Consider the following 23,586-nt stretch of genomic DNA (forward strand, 5'->3'; position numbering starts at 1 on the left):
ATGAAAATGTGCTTCTGCAGCGAGCACTTTTTCAAGCAAGATTATGCTTTTATGGTTCTTACAGCTTGACTATTTGTAAAACGATAAAGAAAAGCCCTACTCCAGGAAGAGAGAGGTTGCAATACTATGTACACTGCCTTACATGGGCAATTTTCAGTGCTAAGGGTGTCTCTGTCGGATGGAATTTAGAGCAGTGACGTCACTGCCTGCTGCTCTCCCAGATTTTGGGAAAAAGAAGTTTCAGTTTTTGTGGGATTTGAAACTCATTGATTCTTAGAAAGCGAGGTAAGAGAAATGGAGAGTTGCTGCAAAATGTCCGCGTCTTATTTAAGAACCAGTAACGCTAAAGTGCCCGACACAATGTCGCGGTGTATCCTAGTAAATACACAGTAGAACAGTAATGCAACGTATTGTTCTTTGCAAAGGTGAATCAGTTATACAGCTCGCCAGTGCAATGGAGGGTGTGGGCTTGTTGTGGTAAGGGGTACTTAGTTTTTATTCCCCCTGCGAGACGAGTGGCACTGGCTAAACTTTAAAAGACTAGGGCTGTGCTACAGGTTTTATGCTTAGTCATTTTTAGGTTTGAGTGTCGTTTTGTTAGAGTGTAGTTCCGATTGATTTCTTGTTATTGTTATTAATATTTGGCTCTTCAGGGGAACTGCAACTCATACTCGACGTTTTCCTAAACGTAGAGAAGCCATGTAGTTCAAGGCGGAAGTGAGTTGCTTGCAGCTTGTGAACTGGGCGACATGGAGATTTTTTTTAAAAAGAATTATTTATTTGCGAGGAGGCGAGATAGCGTTACCTTCTCCGAGAAAAAAAAAGTTTATGTTGGGAGTATGTACAAGTGAGCCCAGTATAAAACGCAACTTTTGTTTCCCGTTTATAAACTGCCTTGTGCTACAAATACAATAATTTTGTAGTTTGCTACAGTGTTACTATTCAAAAGAGAATCACAAATTATTTAACTGAGCCTCCGCCCTCGTAATGATTTTAGAGGACTATACTTGTCATTGTTTTTTTGCATACTATTACACTATGTAGCCTATAGGAACGTTTAGAATGTTGTAGCAGATGGGCTTGTGATTCAGTGACGTGTACTACAGGAACACCTTTTATTGCACTATGCTACAGGATGTGTGGCTCGTACCAAAAAGATTGTTGGCCAAAATAACACCTTTGCTGCGAGTGGAACAGTCCACTGTTTGAAGGAAGTAATCAGGATTCTGAACAAGTCACACAGATAAGTATTGGGTGGTGTGATAATGACATACAAATTCCAATAACCACCATGGTTAGGCAGTGTAGGAGGTTCAAAGGGACTTGTTTGCTTAATAGGCTTTAGAACTAATATGATAAAAAATATTGGGATGACACATTCAAATACATTTACAAATGAGCTGTATTACAGCACATTTGTCTAATTCTTCTGAAATGCAGTGATCGCAGCTGACTGCACTGTAGTGTTCTGAGGCCTGCACACTCAGTTGCAATCAAGTAGTACAGAGCTCGGCTGACCCTTCAGTGGAGAAATTACTACTTGTTGCTATATGCAGTAGGGTAGTGTGACCATGTGCCACGTTTTTGACTATAACATGATAGCAGTAAGTCTGAATCTTAACACAAGTCATCTGCAATTCCATTGTGAAATAGACCTACATGAAGACAGTTTCTGCGTTGTGGATTTCTAGCACAAGCAACCAGTCATGTTTGTGAAGCCAATACAGTGGCTTCTTTTAAGAAACAGCTGGATGAGATCAATTAGTTACTAATTCCCAAATGGGCTAAAAGACCTTCTCTTGTTTGTAACATCTAAGGGTGTTTTTGGGACACTGCTTGAGGGCTAGTAGTTTCAAATCAACTTTACTTGATGAAACTACCAAAGCTCCATCAGATGAGTGGCACTATTTTGCATTAGTTATCGGTGAATAAAATGTAATGGAATAAGAGCTGTCTAAAATATATTCACAGCATTTTATTTGAAAATGGATCTGTAGATGGGACACTAAGGTTCCCATTAATTTTAGGCATGCCATGTCAACACAGTTTTGAAGCAGCAGCTGAAAGAGAGATTTGAGGTGTGGATAATATTCCTTGCTTTTCTCGTCAAACCCCTTGCTTTTTATTACTGCAAGTCTTTCTAATGCACACCTTTGCAAATGGTGAGCAAAGGCAGGTGGAAGATTCTCCTCAGTCCATCTGCTAAGGGTGTGTATAACATGGGACTAAAAAACAACAAAACCTTGAAAATATATAAGGCACTGAGGACCAGATCAAATTAGTTTGTGTTTTTTAAATAAGACTTTTACAGAAAAATCACAGGCCCACAGTTTTTTTTTGTATTGAACCAACTCAGCTGTGTAGCTGTTTGTCATCTTGCTGTATGTACTGCCTCTTTGGGATAGTTTCCTTCTGTAACACTGACTGTCTCAGTTTGCATGCCTTGTGTCTTTGGCAGCCTACTAATGTCTTAAAGAATCCAGCATAAACAGGGCTTATTCAGTTACATTTATCATTAAACACAAACAAAGCATGCAAACATAGGCAAACGAAAGTGTTTGTGTTTGCGTGCCTTGACAGGTACTGTAAATTGCAATGAAGGGGGAGGGTGGGGCACATTTTAAAAGAATTCTGTCTGATCAATGAATTCTTACTCATTTTAAGTTAGTACAGATTTTTAGAAAAATGAGAACTGAAAATCTTCCACTTTAATGTGCTTGTAAAGTTTACTTATGTGTCTCTATTTTTACATAACTACAGAGCATTAAACATGTTTTCCTAAAGGACTGTTGATGACACTCGATCCCTCCTTTGTCTCTGAGAAATGTGTAATTCCTATAGGCAACTTTTACAGTTAAATCTATCTTTTGTGAGGCTGTTATTTCAGCTTGAATATTTGTCTGTGCTGTTAAATAAACAGCATCTGCAGGAAATGGTCTCTGAAGCCTATGATGAAGCATTATGGACTTAAGTTTAATTGTATGATAACTGGTCCAGACTGCACAAATTATTGTTAGAATGAAATAAATTAAGATGTGTTAGTTTGAACTTAAGATTTTTTTAAGTTCAAAAATAGTTCAAATTACACTTTGATATAAATTCCTGCATAGCTCTTACCCCAAGTGTTTTATCATCAAACTGAATATCAGGGCTTGTCATTTCTGAAAACTTGAAAAAAAACAAACTGAGATTTTGCATATTGGAAGTTCTAATTAGGCATGCAATTTTACTGAATATGCCTGTGAAACTTGACACTATAGTTGGTGAAGTAGTAAGAGTAGCACGTTCAGTGCTTCCCCTCTCAAACAGCATTAACACTTTAAGTTCTTTAAAGAGAACTTTACAGTTGACATCAGTGCGAAGAAACTCTTCTGTAAAGCACAGTTTGCAAGGCATGTGATAGTGAGGTATCGTGTTATAGTGTTCACATAAATTCATGTGTGCACTGTTGGGAATGCAAAAGTAGTACTGGATAGCTTGAAGCAGTCTAATATGTTTTGTTTTAACATCAAGCACAATGTTTTCTTATATATGAAAATGGTTTTAAAGCAAGTATACACGCAGCAGATAATTTTAAAGAGAATCGTCATATAATTTTTTGGGTGTCAATTAGTCATGTAAGTTTTAAAGGAATATGGGTGTTTGTTCGGAAAGAAGCAAGAGGAGCTTGGAAAGCTGAGAATTAGACAACAGATCCCCTCAGAGTCGGTGCTGTGGCAGGAGGAATGAAAATGATTACTCTGCATGTATCTCCAGTGAGCTGTTGCACGGCAGGCAGGAAGAGAAATTAATATGGGCTCATTGAGCATGATTGATTAGGAGCCAAGTAACAGAAAAGGGGCATTCCTGACAGTGTCGTGTGTCCGACGGAGAAAGGTATCACTTGGTTCTGTTCAGAAACTTCATCAAAGGAAGCTTCCATTTCTGCTGCTGGCACTTGTTTTTTATGAGATTGTAGGTATAGATTAAAATGTAAGGTCTTTCTTGTGGCCAGTTTTGACTTTTGCTGATGTGTGTGTAAACAAGACATCAAAGTGTTTGGAAACTTTGGTGTCAGAACTGTCTGAATTTGTGAAGTCAAATAACTTAAAACAAGATTGGCACATTCTGTCAGAAATGGGCAAATATTTTCTGCCTTGCTATCATGCGTGTTGTAAAGAGTTAAGAGATTTCTAGGCCTTTTCTGGATTAAAAACTCTGTCCAAGTTCCAGATGGCAAATGTATACTATAGAAGAGTCATGATGCTTTCAGTGATTATTCTGTAAGACAGATATCAATTTTCCTCATGTTGATATTTTTGTAATGGCAACATTAAACAAAAGTCGGTTTAGGAAATGCTGAATGCTTACATAAAAAATGTGGTTGGAATTCAAAAGGCTGCAATATTAAGATTTTTCATTTTCAGTTTTAAAGGGCTTGTCATATATTGCACACTGGTCTAAAATGTCGCACATCTTACAATGCAACACCCCAGCATTTTATCTGAGAGAGTTTGTTTTTACCTCGTGACTATTTAAATCCCAGGATCCATCAAGCTAGTAAAGGGAAACAACCACATAGGAATAAGAGCCCATTAATACTTCTAAGAGGGGGGAAAAAAACAAAGCACAGCAAAAAAAGAGATACAAAACAAGAGAGAAAGGCCAGCTCGGAAGAGATAGATGAAGTGTTTGAGTCAATAGCAGTTTGCTTTCATTAATAATTGCTTTTCAGTTTTGTGAGGTTCAGTTTCTTTCACATGTGTCAAACTTAAGAAGCCTGCATCAACCTGCCATACTGATGCATTGGAAGTGACAGGTGCTTTGAATCTTTCTGTTCTTCTGAGTTTGTGTGTTGTGACTAAAAGGTCATGTACTGCACATCAGCGTTTATTTCCTTGTATTTTAGACGTGAACGAGCCTAAGAACACCGCAGAGAGAGGGAAAGCCGAACGAGATCCAGAGCTATTTTCGCTGTGTGACGTGTGGAGAAGGAAGAGGTATGTAACCTAGCAGTGACCCTGTGAAGCTGCCACTGCCATGCACTCTGACAAACCTGTACTCAGAAATGAGGACTTGGGCATTTCACATTGTGCAAAGCCTTGTGAATCCAAATGCGTTTCTCTTGCAGCCTGTTAGTGGAGAAGTCAGAAAAGAGTCACATACAGTACAAAGAAAAACAGCCGATTTAACCCAATACTTTAGGATCTCAAAAGCCATTTTGGAAACATTTGTTCAGTTCATTTCATTTCAGTAAATTTCACATTTAGAATAATACAGAAAATAGTAAATAATATCTTCTTTCATATTATTTTGTTTTTAGTTGTTACATATCCAGATTTTGAAATTGGACATAATTCCCACTTGGGCTTTTTCCTTCTTTTATGCAGTGCGGTGATTGCATGTTTCAGGAGACTGATTGCTTCTGCAATCGTCATTCATATCTGACTGGGAGGTATTGGTCAAGGGAAGCAAACTAATGTTGAGCCAAATGATAAGATCTAGCACTGCATCTGCGTGGTGCGTAATTGACAACTATCCTATTTTGGTTCTCATGGCTTTTGAGAAATGGTTTGGTAGCGAATGTTTGTTTTGAGCAGTTATTAGAATCCCAAGATCAACAGAAAATAAACTAAAGAATAACATACTCAGAGGCATTAATACAACAAATAAGCATTGGAAAAAATATCTAGTATTATTATATAATTGCATATACCCACTGAATGACAAATGCACGTTCAGTTTTGTTAAGGGACAGATGAAAATGTTCGTGTTAAAAGGCGATAGTAGTAGGAATCATTCAAACTAATGCTGTAAAGAGTGGATTGTTCTTTTTAAATCAAGTGTGGAGTGGTTACTCTCAATCATAGTTCAAGAGTAAAAAAAGGGAAACTTTCACAGACTATTCCTTTTGCAGTTGTAATGGCAATATTGGTGAAGTCCTTCTTGAAATTTATTTCTAAACTGCTATTTCTGTGCTTCCTTTGCATACCGTTCATGAAAATGCAATTAACATACTGTATCTTCCTACTTCATGTTTTTTGCAAAAATGTGACTTTGAAAACCCGATTATATAAGGATTAGTTTGAATTTTATGAAGCTTGTGTCAATATTTAAAGCGGTTACACAAACCTGCACTCACACATGCTTGAATGGCTTGCATAGCTGCAACCTTTTTATAGAGGTCCCCTTTTTGGCACATTATAATTGCATTAATCTTTGTTTGGAAACACTTCTTAAAATCTGGTAATCTAATCCCAATTTAAAACTGGAGGTCAGGTCAAGCTTTCATTCTAGGTCAGCTCCCGGGGGATATTTTAGGGTTATTTTAATGATACACTAAGTCATATCGCAGTAGAATGTTGCAAAGAGAAATATAGAGCATTCCTAACAAAGTTGAAAAAAACAGAGGATAATGTATATTACTAATTGTTTCTCTTGAGATCTTGATGTGTGATCCCTCGGATTGAAAACTCAACTTTTATCTTGGAATCTAAGCCCAAAAGGTGAAGAATATTCTTTTTTACTAATTTTAACTGAAGATATATTAGTTTCTGGTCAGTATGCCAATGGACACTTGTTTTGTCGCTTGAAATACCAGAACTTTAACCTCTAAATTAAAATTACCTCGAGTGAGTGGTTCTTTTTCTAATTCATAGTTGGCATAGGAAAAAAAGTAGACCTGCATGTTAGTCAGGTTCAATCTTTTTGTATTGCTTTGAACTACGGGTTATTTTATTATTTATTTTTGTTTGATGTTGTGGTTGAAAGGGGTCCATAGTCAACAATAGTTAGAGGATGTTGTTAGAGATGATTATTCTGCCCTTTTTATTGACTTTTGAAAGTTTATTTAGATTCCCAGATTCAAATTTTGTTTGTAAATCTAGAGGCAAACAAACAAATGAAGTTTTTCCTCTCAGTGCTTTTTTAACTTTGTATCCACAATATGTGCTGTAAACTATTTGGCATTGGAGTGGTGAAACTTCCTTTAGAAAGAGCATAGAGGACTTATTTGGATTTATTTTTGAGTCCATTTCTCCATATTTGGAAATATTTACCTACTAAAGTTAAATGATGTGGGGTGGGTGCTGGGAGGTGAGTCAGTTCCCACTAAAAGCCTTTCCAAAGCTATTCGTAAGGCTTTAGAAGGGATATTCTAAACTCAAACACAGAGAAAGAGCTTGTTTCAGGGAGTTGAAGTGAAGTAAGTAATGCAAAGCTTTGCTACTTTCTTTTTTCTGGTGGGCCTAGAAGTGGTAAATAACTTTTTTTCTTTTATTAAAAAAAACTGTAGTCACACACTTTTAATTAAAGTTATATAGGTAGTTTTTCACCTGTCTGTTTCACACTACATCCCTGTTCCATCCTTACTTAGCAGTAAATAACATTTGTCATTAGGTGGTATAAAAACTGACTTATTTGATGTGTTTAAATGTGTATGGTTTCCTATTATCTCATTAGGCAAATCACATTCAGTTCAGTTTATGAATGCATTGCTTTTAATAAGGGTTTCCCTTTCAGCTTATTTTTGCTTTTTTTTAAATGAAGATCTTTCTTCTTTCATCTATCCCCCTCCTATTGGCTGTGGGCTGTCCTCTAGTTTTCCACAATATGTCTCACAAAGATGATTAAATCACTGATAAGACAGGTTGTAGCTTGTTTTGGAGTGTGCTTCATAACAAACACAGAAGTAAATCCGTTCTGAGTCCAGTGCAAAGTTTGAATTTAAAATATTTAAGCCATGCATTTATGTTTTTTGCTTAAAGTGGAGCTTTATTTGTGAGAAAGTCAGTAAGTCCCTGATTGTTAATTAGGTCTGGAATGTTTTCTTTGACTGCCTTGAAACCTGGGGGAACAAGCATTTAGCATTTAATTTTCTTCCTTTATGGTTTATAGAATATTGTTTCACAATAAATTAATACATGTCTTTATTTGATTTGTACAGTAAAGATGCTATTTCTTACATGCTGTGATCTTGTGAGTTTTGTTGTATATCTGGGTGGAGGTTTTAAACATTACAGTGTTCTATAAATATATCAGTTAAAGGCCTAAGTATTTAAATATTCAAGTCTTAAAGGCACATTGGGCAGCTTCAGTGTACAGTTGTACAGTGTCAATATCACTCTGTAGAATGTATTTCATGCACGTGGTGTATTAAGGGCGATATAAGTGCTTGCATAACAAGTTCATATTAAAATTATCTTGTTTTTTGTATTGCTTTGTTTAAAGATGATAACTGTATATTATTGCTTTTGCTGTCAGCATGGCCCTTGGGCTGCATTATTTGCTTTGTTTCAATCAAAGCCATAGGAATCATGCTACGATCTTGTGAGTAAATGGCCTACACATCCCCATGTTTAATATTGGGTTTTACAATTGTGGTTATTGCCTTATGTAAATAATACATATGTATAATGTATAGATTTTGTACTTTTCTACTGTTCATGCTATCTACAACATGAGGTGACCTCAAGATACTCAAAATAATGAAAGCTTTTTCAGTATTTTCTGTGGTGTGGTGCACGTCTAAAAAAGCCCGCCATTCATTCCAAAGTGAGTGCCTGTTTGTATACTAGATACAGGAGATAGTATTCCACATCGGAATGTGTGCTTTTGGAGTTTGTAAGTTTAGGTAAGGTGTAGGCAATTTTATTTACATTACGAGAACTCAAAGTCCTAGCAGTACATTTGTGTAATATATAGGTGTGTATGAATTTGTAGATGGTTTCCAAAGAATACATATAGTATTAGATCTTTATTGGTTTCCCCTTTGGCACTTTCCTGTAGTTCTGTTTTCCTATTTGAAATGTCATAATGCCTTCAAAGCATTCAGTAATAACCGAGGATAATCACGTGCTGCACATAAGACAGAACTGCTGTTATTATGTTTATAGGAAATGCTAACAGATATCATGGAGCTACTGTTTTATTTTGAGTTCCAGATTCACATGTCCAGAACCGTTCTTATTCCAGGATAAAGCTCAATCAATTAAGTTGTAATGAGAGAGGTCTACTTTTCCCTTTTAATTTACTAGAATATTGTACATGTATACTTGAATATTTCAGAGCTGGCAATGAGCATTACATATGTTCTTCAAACACTGTGTTTTACAACTGAATCTCTGAATGCAGTCTTTGGACGTCTAATATATCTCATAATGATTTTATTAAATGGATTTTATTATTTTTACTCTGCTTTAATTTTATTTTTTCTCCACCTCAGAAAAAGACCTGCTGTGCTTAAAGTCATCTTAGACAGAATTAATATGTCAATTTTCACTTCAATACTTCTATCTACTTTTGCATCATTTTTTCTTATTAATTCATGAAGACCCTTGTGTGGGTTTGTGGGTTGCAGTAACCCCGCAGGTGACTTTTTGAACTCTGTAGTTCAAATAATAACGTGAAACCCATTAGTGAAAACTCTGTCTCCTCCTCAGAGATCTGAAGAGTGCAGATTTCAACCAAAGTATGTTCAAAAGATGCATAGTAAACAAATAAAAATAAAAAAATGAAATGAAATAAAAAAAAAAACTGAACACCTTCCTTTCCAAAGAAATCCAATGATTTCTTTTCTTAGGCTTGTGGTATGTGCTTTGAAAACATTTACACTGTTTCTGAAATGTAGTTTTATGTTTTTTTGAAAGAATATATTAGCCATTTATTATACAAAGTTCCACATTCCTGGAAATATATGTTTTATTAGCAAAGTTGGACTTAAATTTGCTTAGTTCCTTATTTCTCCACCATAGCAATTGTTCTGTTGAGAATCTGTAAAGTATCTGAAGGTTTTAACTAGATTTAATATTTGGTGCTTTTCATTAGTTAAATGACCCCTTCTTTTGCAAGTTAACTTTCTCATTTTTGGGGGTAATCTGTATCGTCTTTCAGGCAGTTTTTACTGTAAATGTATTTTTCCAGGGTGACTTGACTTGACAGTTTCAAAGGCTTTTTCTTTTGCCAGCTATCAAGCCGTGCATAATTTAGTCTGTGGTGCGTGACTCACTTCACTGCCGAAGTAAGCTAACTTACGACTTCTGCCTGGTGTAAAATGTTTACTGGCAGTTTACATAATAATGTCTATCTGAATCCATGAAGGAAAGTGGCAGGAAAAGGTAGAAGTAATAGGATTTAATGTAGCTGTGAGGAATGATATAGCAGACTTTAATGATAGTGCAGTGTGATAATCTAATTACCTTTTGCTTGATAGTGCACAAGACGTGCACTCAACTGTTTTCCTTGGGGGTAACTTCCTGTTTGCTTCAAAGTCTTCGGTCTTGTTAAGCCCACACTGTTAGATTGGCCGCTGTGACAAAACTGCTGTTTTTGACGTCAGATGGCGGTGTCAGAAGCAAGTTGTCTGAAACTTGTTTCCAAGATCCAAAGAACCTGTCTTAAAAACACTTTCTTCCCGTTAAGAATCAAATTTCTGAATAAAGCGTAACTGATAAAAAAAAATCGAAACAATTAAACCTTTTCCAGATCCCAATTTGTTCTCACAAATTACCTTGAACATTTTGTTGAACAATTGTTTAATCTGTTTGCCCCTTAATATAAAGGTCAGTATAAAGGGGTTGGTATTACTGTCAAAAAATAAAGTGATGAGAACACATCTTATATTGAGTGACCCCTACGTTTTTACAGGGACTTGCTGAATATTATGAAATTACACATTTCTTTCAAATCATATTATTAGCTTGAGATAAAAAGCTTTTCTATCACATGACAAGTAATGAGATTTATATTTGCTTTTATCATAGAATAACTTCCCATTAGAGGCCCTGTTGAATTAATCATGGATTCAGTTACATTGCTTTCCATGGCTTGGTGAAAATAAGCACAGAGCCCCATTTGGTATCACCTAATGGAATTCTTATTTCTTAAGAAAAACACAAATCTACACTGGTTGTTGTATTGATCTTTACATCCTTTAAATGTCACGCACTTTTCATTTACACAAATAGTCCTTAAACAAACATGGAAGATTTTGAAAAATGTACATTTACATAAATATAAAAATGTTTACCTTCCTTCATAGTTTCACTGAACTTTGTGCTAAAACTAAAAGTTATTACTCCTTTTAGGTTGTGGTGACTTTTTTTCCCATTAGATGTTGCGGCTTTCTGAAAAATCATAATAAGTGTTAATAAGCTTCTTGAAAGTGTGACAAAAAAACACTATCTGTCCTTTCTTACTCTTTCTGCCAGTTTTATAAATATGCAGAAAATGTTTATCTAAAAATGTTCTTGGCAACCCAAATTACAAGTTGTGAGACATTCTCCAGTATCTCATTTACATTATTAAATATGTTTAGTGTCCCATACCACTTATAGTGACAGGGACCTATTATTTGTGTGTCATGTCTTTTCACATCGTGCTGTAAGTGCCTTAATGCACCATCCAGTTAGACATGATGTTATTTTTAAGCACCTGATATATAACTGACCTTTCAACCTCTTAGTGTCTGTGCTTAAGAACTCTTTAGTGATTCTAAACTTTCATTAAAGGAGAAAGTGTGATTATTTGCATTAATGAAATATGCACAGGAACCCCAGAAGTGACAAGTGCAAAGGCGAAGCACAGATTTGAAGATCATACTTAAAACATCGCTGTTTGAAAACGACAAAAACAATTTTTCTAGTTTGAAAAAGTATGGAACCGTCACACATGGTCAGCTTTCACTTCTTCTCCAAACTTTCAAAATGCCCTGGAAAGCTACGTGTTGGCCATTGTGCCATTTTTCATTTCCTTCAAGACTGACGGAAAAGAAGAAATGTATCTCAGTACATACTGAAAACCTGTAGCTTCATCGGTGGTATTATTATCATATTACAGTATCAGCATGAAGAGCAATAATATATCAAATATCTTTATTCTCATACCCAATTCATAAACCACTGTCGATGTGAAATATTTGACAGTAAGGTAATTTGCTGGCACGTGAACATCAAGGGGTTTTAATTTGTTCTCACCAACAGATAATTGTGAGATCTACATTCTTCTGCAAACATCTTACCTTTAACGATTTAATTAAAATATTTCCTGTGAGATGTTCTGTCAGAAATGAAATGTAATAGCTGTTTAATTAAGTAGCAGAGCAGAATTTGAAAGGTGTGACTGAAAAAAAGGTGCTATAAAACATCATAACAGTTTAAACTACTTTTTAGTTCTCAGTTGGTATATATTTTTCATGTTGCAGTGATACACATACCTAAATTGTACTCAGATATGTGCATTTTGTAAGCCTTTAAACCTTTATAAATTATTCTCATCATACTGGTAATCTCCAATGGAACAAAAGCATAAGCATGAGATTAATTAATTTCATCTACCTATTTTAAGCTGAAACCAGATTTTCTTGCTTTAATCAGGCATGTGTAATATAATATGTTCAATTATTGTTTGCTGAAAGGGTTCTAATGACAACTTTTAATTTCTGTTTGCCACATTTGTTGCTATGTGTGTACATCAAAAACGAAAAGTCTGTGCTTGTGGTCCTGAAGTTGATGAGTTTTATGCATTTGTTAATTATTTTGTTCTGCCCATTCCTGTTTTTTTTTGTTTTTTTACAACTAAATTACTTGTAACTGCCAATGCAGCCCAGACACAATCCTCTTTATAAAGGTTACATACCTTAGTGTCTACAAACATTTTTAGTCTCTTGGAAGTGTTCCCAAAGTCAGTATCAAACTTTGGCTACTTCTAAAGTCACGCGCGACAGATATTTAGAAATGGACACCCTCCAGCCTCTTGTACTAGACAAACAAAGAAAACTCTCTTTTTGAAATGTGGAATGTGTATTTATTGTGAGCTGAGTTTTTATATACTATAAATAATAATTATTAATATTTCCTTATGGACTTTGAATGTACTACAGTATGTGATGTCTTTTATGGACTTCATGCAGTGGATAGGTAAATAATAAAGGGAGTAGTAATAAGGTTAGGTGACTAGTGATAATTTCCATTTGCCTGCTTTCAAAAGTCATGTTCAACATCCCTACACTGTCTCTTTGGTGGTTACCTGTGCATGTTGTTCCATTAAGGTCTAAAATTAATCTGTAGGTTAAAACAATGCCCAAAATGTAAATCAAGATCATATCTCCATCTGATTGTCAAAGTCATGGCTCAGCTGTGGACAAACTTGAAAATGTTGTATGCATATAACTAGGTTTTCTCACCTGTTAGATGTGTGTATGTATCAGAAGAGATGACATCAGTGGTGACTTTAATGTTATGATATCAATTTTAAATAGCCAAGGCCAAACTTCTTCAAACAAGTGACTGTTTAGTTACATTCAGTCATCACTATGAGCACCTACATCTTTCCTTTTGAAAGCTGTCAATATTTTTCCTAAAAAAAAGCTGTTAAACAACATATCAGAAGGGCATCTGTGTTTTGTGCACATGAAAGATAGCGTAGACATGGTCCATACGCACAAGTCAGTGCATGAGTTCAAAATGTTGAAATGAAATTAATTCCTGATGGAATAATGCAGAACGTGGCTCATACCGAAGACTGTCAAACTTTGGTAAACGTGGAAAAGGCCTCTTAATATTCTGTGGTTTTCAACGGATGACCATAAACATAACCTCCTAAAATCAAATGGCGTAAGGAGAATATTCAGTATGAGAATTTCATATCTTTTAAAGTTGCTGGTTTAAATTTAACCATTGCAATTGACTCTATCCTTAATCTACCATAATTATTTCTATAATTATAATTAGTTGTTATAACTTGACATTTTGGTAGGTGAGGTGTGATGTTATGTCAGCCTGTAGACGCTGAAAGGTGTCAATGAGTATCAGAATGTTTAATAAGATGGTGTGATTGGTACACTGGCAAGACACAGATTCTTCAAGGAGCATGTGATATTACAGTTGCAGGAAATTAGATTGTGTTCCAATAACATTCAAACTAGGTACTAGCAACCAAACAAATTATCAGAGCCAGATGGTCTCTTCTTGTTTGTAATCTTTCTTAAACTCGTATGTACACAAATTTAACATAAAAACTTACAAGCAGTACAGGCTGTCTCAATCAGTTTCAGTAATTTAATGGAGTTTACCAGTGTTGGCAATGAGCACTAAGGAAACTAAAGCTAACTGCTTAAATGAAGTGCCATAAATTTGAAAAAGCGGCCTAATCCACTGACCTTAAGTCATAGCTGCATGCTGCTGTGGTTTGTGCAAAAAAGAATTCACCAGAAAATGATCTCTGTGATTATCTTCACAAGTGAAATAAAAATATTGAAGTACCAATGTATAGAGATACAGTATGCTTAATGGGATATTAAAAAGGTAAAAACAATGTGTTTTTAGTTGAATTGGACCTGTAATGCTCTTTTTAGCATATTTGCCTTTTGAAATCATTCCAAGATCATTGTTAACTTTTGTCTTTCTTTTTGGAGGTTTAAGGCTTTTGTGCTACATTATACAAGTAGCGTAATATGACAGGTATAATAATGCTTTTTTATTTTTCAGGAAAGCTTTGTATTATTTTTATACAGTGTCTAATAGTTTGTATTTGTATTTTCACTGCAGTTTTGTTAATATGGGGTTTGCACAAGGCAGCAGTGTAGAGAAAGTGGTTATGGCATTGGACCCATGTCTGGAGGGTTGTGAGTTCAATTCCTGTTAGTGGATGGTACAGTTGTACTGAATGTTGTGCTTTATCCCCTCTTGCTCCATCCCCCCAGTGGTACAAATGGAAGGGGGTGTCCCTGCAATGGACTAGATCTCTAGCCAGATGAGTCCTCTAGGACTTTACTGCTTTTGTGAGTGTTGCACTAGTACTCATTTGTGTAGATTAATCAATCCCTTCAAATTCAAATGTATGGGTGCCTGAAGGCTTCTTTCCATTTTGTTTTGAAATTTAGATTGTCTTCTGATGAAGACAGTGGCCATACTTGGTCTTTGATAATCTCAATTTTTGTGTGAATCTTGTGGTTTACCAAATGCTTTGAATTTAGGGTGAAACGGATCACTTTTTGAGAGCTGTGAATGAGCTTTGAATGAATGAGAAAGTGATTCAGAGGTGATGGTAGCTGTATTAATTGATTTGGAGGAGCTTGTGCTAGACGCTTTTGCATGTTGTGGCCACAACCCCTCAAGATGTGTATAATGCATTCTGGGATGAAAGACTACAAGACCTCTTCTTCTATTCTTTGTTTCGGTATTTCTAGAATTTATTTTAAAAAAATGTGGGGCTTTTTTATATAGAGGTATATATACTTAAGGTACATACAGAATATTTAGCTGTGGTGAAAAAAGTATTAAAATGTAAGTAGAAATTACAGACATGGTCAAATTGCACCTTTTTATGTATTACTGTAGTAGGTTTTTTACATGATAGTACAGTGACCAAGACTTTTTTAAATCAAAGCTTGTTTATTTATGCTTTTTTTAAAGCATTTTTCAGAGTGAGAAATCATCTTCTTATTGTGGGACCTGGCTTCTTACTGTCAGTGACAGTGCGGGCTTAAGTCAGTTTACATTCTGCCTCGTAATAAAGCAATTGAAGTCATCACAAGTTGCAGTCTGTATCAGTGAGAAGTCGTCCATTCAGAAGACAACAGGCCTGTCTAACGTGCATAAGAATCACGTGCATGCTGGTGGGATTAAAAGCCATTCAATCCTTGGTGATCCCAGAATGAGTTTGAATGCAATTACCTACTGACCTAAATCATTTCCTGGCAGTGAGAGTTGCTGTCCTTAAACAGCTTGTCGGCACCTGCAGTCACTTCCTCCCTTTTTTCTGCAGAGTTTAATCCCATGGGTTTGGTGTTGAGAGAACCTTTTTCTTTATATAGATTCATTTCATGGAATAACTTTGCTCAGCTCTTTTAAAATGTGCATGTTCATTTCCAGAGGGACAGCAGCGTAAAGATATATTTGTACATCCCTGTATGCACAGCTGTAAAAGAAAATGGAGACTTGTGGTGCGTGCATTGTATCTGGTACTTTTTTTGCGCACTATAGTTTGTACTGCTCTTGCATAGAAAACAATTCCTTAATTTTCTGAAAGATGTGGACATTTTTTCCACATTAAGATAATTGAGGTGGGGCTGGGTGGCAGAGAAGTTTAATTCTCTAGCCTTGGCTGTCATTATCTGATTTCTCTTTCTCATAAAGTTGAATATTAAACTGTATGCTCCTCTTACACTAGTATTCAATGGCCATTACTCCCTTGTCTTAAAAAAAAACACTTTTTCGGAACACTTCAGTATAATTTCTTTATTCACTCAGAAGAAGATCAGAACTAAATGTTCAGATAGTTTTGGAGCTGAAATTAGTGTCCTTGCAAACTTTTTTTGTTGAAATGACTCCAACTCTTTGCTTTGCCATCACCTATTTGAGGGATCTGGAATGTCCAAATGGTGGCTTACAAAGATTTAACCTTTGCAAACACGATGTGTGGAATTGGTATGCCCTCACATGTTAATGATACTGGAAGGGTAATGTTAATATTTTGTTTACTGTTGTGCTTTAAAATCGGGCTTCAAAATAAAAATAAAAACACTAAAAAGTGTTGGCTCATGGTGCACAACTGCTAACTGCTTGGCTGGGAAAACTCAAGAGCACCTTTAACTGCAAGTGACTTCAAACTGGAAAACACATTGGACAGTGACAGTTTTGTGTATTTGTGTACACAAATAGATTTATCTCTAAATGATACTTGATCCCTTATAAGTAGCTTAAAAGCTGCTGCTGTTTGATAGTTCTGTGTCATGTATTGGAATGTACTAATCCTTTGGTTATTGGCCTAGCTAACAAGTGAAGTACAGTACCTACTGTATGCTGGATAACTTAAAAGTTTTTGGTCTTTTTTGCACACTTATTGTTAGCAAACAGAGTGCAATGAAGGGAATTGTGCACAAAATATTTAATGGTAACAAAATGTGTCAAGGCCTAAATATAAACAGTATTGTCTCAGCCAGAATTTCCACCAAAAAGCAGAAAAAACACGACAAACTGCATACACAAAGTAATCAGTGTTCCTCATTCTCAATTAAACAGCTGCCAGAGCAGAGGAAAAACAAGCTTTTTGAGGGTGGTCTTTACTTTTGCTAGCAATGCCTATAAAACACCCTGAACCTGACAGCTGGCAGGGGGAAAAGTGTCTACTTGACATATTTCTTTTTTAGTCAAGTGAAAACCTCCAGTAAGATTTTTAGTTGAAAGAAAATCATTTTTTTGCTCTGTTCTCTTATTCTCTACTGAAGGCTACATACAAAGGTCTTGTATGTGTATATTGGACATACTGTACAGGGTAAATAATCCCCATTGCTATGTTTTTATTTTGCCATCTGTTCTTGAGCTTTTGTCTAAATTGAAACTATTTATCAGCTGGGTTCTTGTCTGAGATAGTGCCTGGTTATATTGACTGATAAGCAGTGCAGAGAATACACTGGGATGCATTAGCTCTGTTTCATATATAAAGGTATGGAGAGAGACACTGGGAGAGTTAAGGAGATATACTGTACATACATCTTTGTTAGAAAAGCACTGTACTTATTTAAATCCTGAAGTGTACAGTAGTAAACACAGTGTGTCATAAACAAAGCTTGTGTTGTAAGTGGGAGTTGCTCTTACACGTAAAGAGCAGGGCAGGAATCTTGAAATATGGGGGTTGCAGCACATTTCTGACACTGAACCCTGATGCAGAGAGTCCTAGAAAAGTGCCTTTCCCGGAAGACTTTCACAGGGATTAGTCAAGGTTAGCAAACAACATTTCAATGGGGTTCATGTCCAATGGTTGTCAGACCTTCTAAGGATTGTGATACCCAGAATATTGATGTGGTCGCCATGGCTACTAATGCAGGAAATATTTCATGTGAAGTGTGCATTGTTAGAAACTGCAGTCTGGAGTAGAAGACTACAACTATTCCATGTGCAAGTCCCAAAGCTGATCTAATGTTATCTGTTAGTACATGGGATGAACAACAAATGTATTGATTCTGTTAAGATCACACAAGAACTTTGTTTTCGTAGCAGTTTATTTAAAAAGTGTACTGCACTCACATGAGGCAGGCTAGTTATTCATGCCTATGACTTGCTAGCCAGCTAGTATTCACATGCATAATCAGCCATATCATTAACTTTATGTTGTAACCACCTGTTAATTGTTTTCTCTGTCATGAAAGTGTGCTGTTGTTTTATTTGCATTGCTTAACACTGCAGTGCAGTATCAATTCAGAGTATTAGTAGAAAATTATCAGTAGGCAAAGGTATAAAACAGTTCTCTGAAAAATGAAAAAATTCATATAAAAACTAGCCTTTCTCTCTTTGAGAGAGATACAGTATGTAACATCTTACTCTTACTGTCACGCGCCATTTTACACATATTAAAGTATTTATATTCGTTCTTTCTCTTAACATAGTTATTGCGGTTAACTCAATGAAACATCTGAGAGATCATTAAACCCAATTTATTAAGCAATGACTATTCTTTTACTAATTTTTAATTTAATTTGGACTTAAACCAGTGATATTTTCCTTAAGATGTCTTTGAACAGTTTTACTAGGATATTATTTCCATAAGTTATTATATATATGAGACTGTGGGCCTCTTCCTGTGTCCCTGGTTATACTGAAACAGGGGAATAAGTAGTTTTATAACGATGTTATCGGTTTGTTTTTGCTACTTTGTGCAAACAGACTTCCCACTGGCATAGATTGAATCATCTTTAAATTATTGTACGGTCCTCATGCTTTCATTTCTGTGTCCCATTTGCGAATGGTCGCTGTGGTCTGAATTTGGTAAGTAAATGCTTTTTAATTGTTTTTAATGTAATTTAAGTAAATATTGCTGCAAAATGAGGAACAGTGTGTGCATTAGTATCCTAGTAGCAAATGTTTTATAACCATGCCTGACAAACAGTATTAAAGGTTATTAGGTTTGGTGCATGTGCACTGTGTAAAGTTAATTTGGGTTGACCTTGACCAGTAAATATAGATTTATCCACAGCTAGAGAAAATTCAAAGGGAGTTATGTCTGTCTTTTCTTTTTCAGCTAGCAAAGAAGTTCTTTTGGCCTATAAAAAGGAAATTATTATTTGTACTATGAAGTGTGCTTTGCTAGCATAAGTATCTAGCATTTGTCATTATCCAGTAGTATGAGCTGGTTTGAGTTTGAAGGTTTGAGAGCTGGTTAAAAAATATATTTACGTTGATATGTTGGTTTGTAATTTTTCAGTCACTTATCTGAATTTATCCTAGGTGTTTCTGAGGTGTTATTGCACTTATTGCATTTATATCCTCTTCAGTTTTAGTTCTAGTTGTATTTTATAGAAAAGGCAACTGGCTGTTCTGTCTTCTAATGTCTGCATTTTAGCTCCATTCATAATGTACAAATTTCATTTCTTCTATAAAGGGGCAGTTCAGAGTAGCTCAGAGAGGGATATATAAACAGGAAAAGGCAGAGTCTCAGCCCTCAGGCTGTGGTTTATTCCATATACGGGAGGAGAGGAGAATTCCAGGCATAGTGGGCATTCCTCTGAGCTGGGAAGGAGAAATTTTAGCCTTGCAAAATAGAACTTTTGGTAAAAAGTAGCTAAAAAGTATTATAATATCATTGCAATGACAGGGGTGTTGAAATGTAAATTTGACTTTTATCTTCTTCAGGTCAGTGACAATATTGGCTATAACCTGCAGTAGGACTGATTGGTTTGTGTTTATAATCAAAGCAGATTTGCTGCAGGTTTGTTTGATGTTTATGATAAACATTACAAATGTAAGCTACTATTGCAAAGCAGACAGGAGCAAAACATCAGTTAAGTTCATTCTGACAGATTTTAGGCGTTTCTCTCCATTTCCATTGTATGTTTTCTGATCGAGAAATCACAGCTAAACTGTGATTTATTTTCATTACACAGCCATATTCACTGTTTTTCCAATAGAAGAGATTATTTGACTGAAAATTTGTGCAAAAATTTAAAAGGAGTTGTCTTTGGTTTAAGGTGAACTCTATAATAAAACACTTATTCAACAGGTTTATAAAAAGTAGCTTTATGTTCCTGCAGTATTTTCAGAACACCAATGGCTATGAAAAGAAAGGGTGTACTAGGTGTTAGTATACACTTTTCCATGAGAAATTAAAAAGGCGGTGATGTAGGTGCCCAGTGAAGAAATAATATTTTCTTGGGGAATATCTAAAAATATAGGGTTCAGGGTTCATAACCTCCCTCAGACGAGGGTTATGAATGATAAAAACCAGAAGGTTTATAGATACAGAAAACAAGTCTATAAACTTTTGGGATATATAGTGTTCATGAAGCGGTAAGTGAAAAAGTTATTTTTCTTTTCGGCAGTTGGAACACCCAGCTGTTGCTCAGCTCTTCTTTAGCACTCTGATAGTCCCTCTTGTGCTGCAATGACTAAGACTGCACCAGCATTCATCTGAAATGTGTGTTTGTGAGGCCATCTGACATTTTTCACACTGTTCCAAAGTGTCTATAGCAGAGGAGGAGTGATGAGGGTTTTACAGGTGCGCAGCAAGGGGCAGCTGGTGCACACCTGCATGACTACAGTCTAGGTGTCTCCAGTCATGCTTATGGAGAGATCCCATGCAGTTCCATAGCTGCCATGTAATCATTGATTTCTGAAGACACAGGGCAATTGTGCTGTGACAATGGCAATGGGTGGTTTTTTTTTAAGACTCTTCAGCCTGAAGGACCAGAATTCCCTTAATCAAACAGATTTTTCGGAACCAATCGAATCGGGATGATTCAGGATAGCCTGTAAGAGCAAATGGATTGGAGGACCGGGGCTGGAGACTCTTGTTCTAGTCCGAAGACTCTTGATGGCTCAGTCAACTGGAGCTCATAAGGAATAGATGAGAGAAGGAAAAACCCCATTTCCTGCCAATTACCATTTCCCCAATGTCTAATTCCAGGCCTTTAGACCATTATTTCTGTCTGGTCACGATAACATCTCTCTACATTCCCCTTTGCTGCCCACAATGCATGTTTATCCTAGAAGGAATTCTGACTTCCTTGTTCATGTTGCAAGGCAGTTGTCTCTTAAAGGCTGCAGGGTAAAGCCAATCATATGGGTTAATGCAGTTTTGCATTTCACTTATTGGGGTTTGTCTATGTAAATAGTGCCTAGTCGCTGGAGGGCTGGAGTGTCTGTATGTTTTCAAGGTCTTTTAAAGCAGCTGCACCTGAAGAACTAAGGATACTGTTGAATTGGTCCAGTTAACCCAGTAATCAGCTAGTTAAGCTTGTTAAGAGCTGGAATAAAAACCCATGAAGACACTGGGCATCCAGGAGTGGGATTGGACACCCCTGGACTATGTCATGTGAATTGTGCATTGCCATAGTTAAATAACGAGATCTGTTTGAACTGATCCAGCAATGTCGAGGCTGTAGGGCTTAACCTGTGCTCTCAATGAGCATGTGTACTGGGGATGGAGCTCAATTGCTAATATCAACTATCAGTGTAAGTATCAAAGCACAATTGTATTCCTTTTTCAATCATTGTCTGTATGCTGTAATCAACATTTTGTGATTTCTTAATTGTACCTCATTATATCTTGTGTTTTGTGGCGATTCAGATTTTTTCTGTGTTAATCATTTGTCTTGATAAACACCACCCAAAACACACACTTTACAATATTTTAGGTTGGCAAAATTAAAATGATTTGTTCTCTCATTTGTTCATTTTTTCCTTATTGTGCATGAATCTAATTTTGGCTGCTGGATACTGGAACAGTATTAGCTGCAAAAAAATAAGTTTTGTACTTCTATTTTTTGCTGCAGACTATCTCTGCAATGCATCTGTCTACACATCTGTGCAGGTCAGAACTCCAGCTGCTCATTAAAACAGATTACTTGCAGTTACTTGTGGTAAAGCCTTCATTGCTTGCTTTTGCATGAAAAGGTATTAATGGTAGAATAGATCATTTGAATTAATCCTAAAATAGTTGGTATGTCCATTTCACTTTGTTCTGCCCAGGGAGCTTTACTGCCTCAGTAACATTATTCTAAGTCATAATATTTGAAAGAATGAAAAGGGAGCTGTTATATGTGGAAAACGAAGTTAAAGGGCTTACAGGGATATGCAAAAGTGTGCACATAATTTAGTTGTTGAAAAGGTTACATTTCATTTTTTAATGTTTTGAATGTAACAGACATTTGACTGCCCATGTTCTGTAGTGAGGGTATAAGCATTCTCCAGCAAGCAAAGAATATGATCCAACATGTCTTACTTTATGAGACTGAGTGACCCTTCAATGAGGAAATGAGTAATAGAAGCACAACAGAGAACATTACTTTACTAGAGTTGTTTCTAGATGTGTGCTTGAACATATCACTTTGGAGATCTCATGTCATGTCCATTCTAGAAGGCTAATAGATTAATATATTCTACCAGAAACAAAAGGCATTAGTTTGCATTCATGAATGTGTACATATGTACCTAGACTGTTTGACAAGTATACAGTCATGTCACCTTACTTTACCTCACAAGCTACAAACTGGTCTGGTGGTAAATTGAACCTGAAAGCTATGGAAACAAATGAGACATTAACAGAAGTCAACTGATCAGCTACAGTATGTGGAGAGAGAAAAATCAATCATAATCATGTTGAGGGAAACCTGGTGAAATGCTCAGGATTCTCATGCCTATAACTTTGAAACCCGTCACTTGAAACCTACTGTAACTCTATATGACCTATACTGTGCTCTTTTCCTTTTTAAAATGGAAAAGTTTTTTGCCTTGTTTGTCCTGAAATCTCATTATTAATCTCTTGTGAAAATGTCTTTCAGAAAGTATCCAGAGGCTCAGAGAATGTTCCCTCATACCAGAAAGCATAAAGACCTTTTCAATGAGCAAATTGCATTTTTTTACTGATTAGCAGCCTTTGAAATTAGTTTAATGGCATAATGTACATGAATTGTCTGATCACTTAAGTTTTATTAGCAGTATCCCAAGTTTGAATGGAAAATGGCTGTGCTAATGTGAGTGTTGGTCTCTTTGACTTTTTGTTGAAATGGGCTGTTATGCTTAAAACTGTTTCAATTCACTTAATAGAGCCAGAACTAAAATGAAATTGCTGCCATTAAAATGTGGAATTTTGGAGTTGATGTGCATATTTTAAGGGCTTTTCAAAGAAAAAAGGTTTCACTACTTTTAAAGGCAGAATATTAGGTTTGCTGTTTATATCATTAGATTATATGTGTAATTCTAGGAAGTGAAGGAACAGATTTGCAGTACATACTATTGAATAAAAGTAATTATGGTAATTATGTAGGAGCCTGTCATCAAAGCATTACAATAGTATCTATAACACGCTATAATGGAAACTTAGTCATCAGTATTTCTTTGTAGATTTCACATTTTGTGCTAGCTAAACAGTATAATATAGCTAAAACTATTTTAGAAAAGTTAAAATGTGAGTGAGGAATAGGTATTGTAACATCTTTAGTTTTAATGTATAATTTTCTAGGAATGTTCTAAAAAACGTATTTCTCTTCTCGGCTTATTTTCTGGAGTGCAAGATGCCTGTGTAACATGATGATCCAGGGGTTTGGTTGTTTCATTTACTTCTCCAGTGATTTACTTAAAATTAAACGGTGTCAGTCATATCTAATGTTTGCTTTCA

General features: G+C 35.8%; 1 protein-coding gene across 3 annotated transcripts in view; it reads left to right on the top strand.

Moving 5' to 3' along the window:
* The first annotated feature begins 208 nt into the window (after nt 1-208).
* lpp (LIM domain containing preferred translocation partner in lipoma) overlaps nt 209-23,586 on the top strand; it is a 200,898-nt gene continuing 177,520 nt past the window's right edge. Inside the window, exons 1-2 of one of the 3 annotated variants that reach the window (XM_088913330.1) lie at nt 209-285; nt 4,889-4,979. The gene's annotated coding sequence lies outside the window, so the exon portion shown is untranslated. Of the gene's footprint in view, nt 286-405; nt 478-4,888; nt 4,980-7,135; nt 7,184-23,586 lie in introns of those variants that run through there. The other 2 variants (XM_088913331.1, XM_088913332.1) reach the window with 2 other exon arrangements.

This window comes from Atractosteus spatula, chromosome 4, assembly GCF_055471065.1.
Source record: "Atractosteus spatula isolate fAtrSpa1 chromosome 4, fAtrSpa1.hap1, whole genome shotgun sequence".
NCBI classification, from domain to species: Eukaryota; Metazoa; Chordata; class Actinopteri; order Semionotiformes; family Lepisosteidae; genus Atractosteus; species Atractosteus spatula.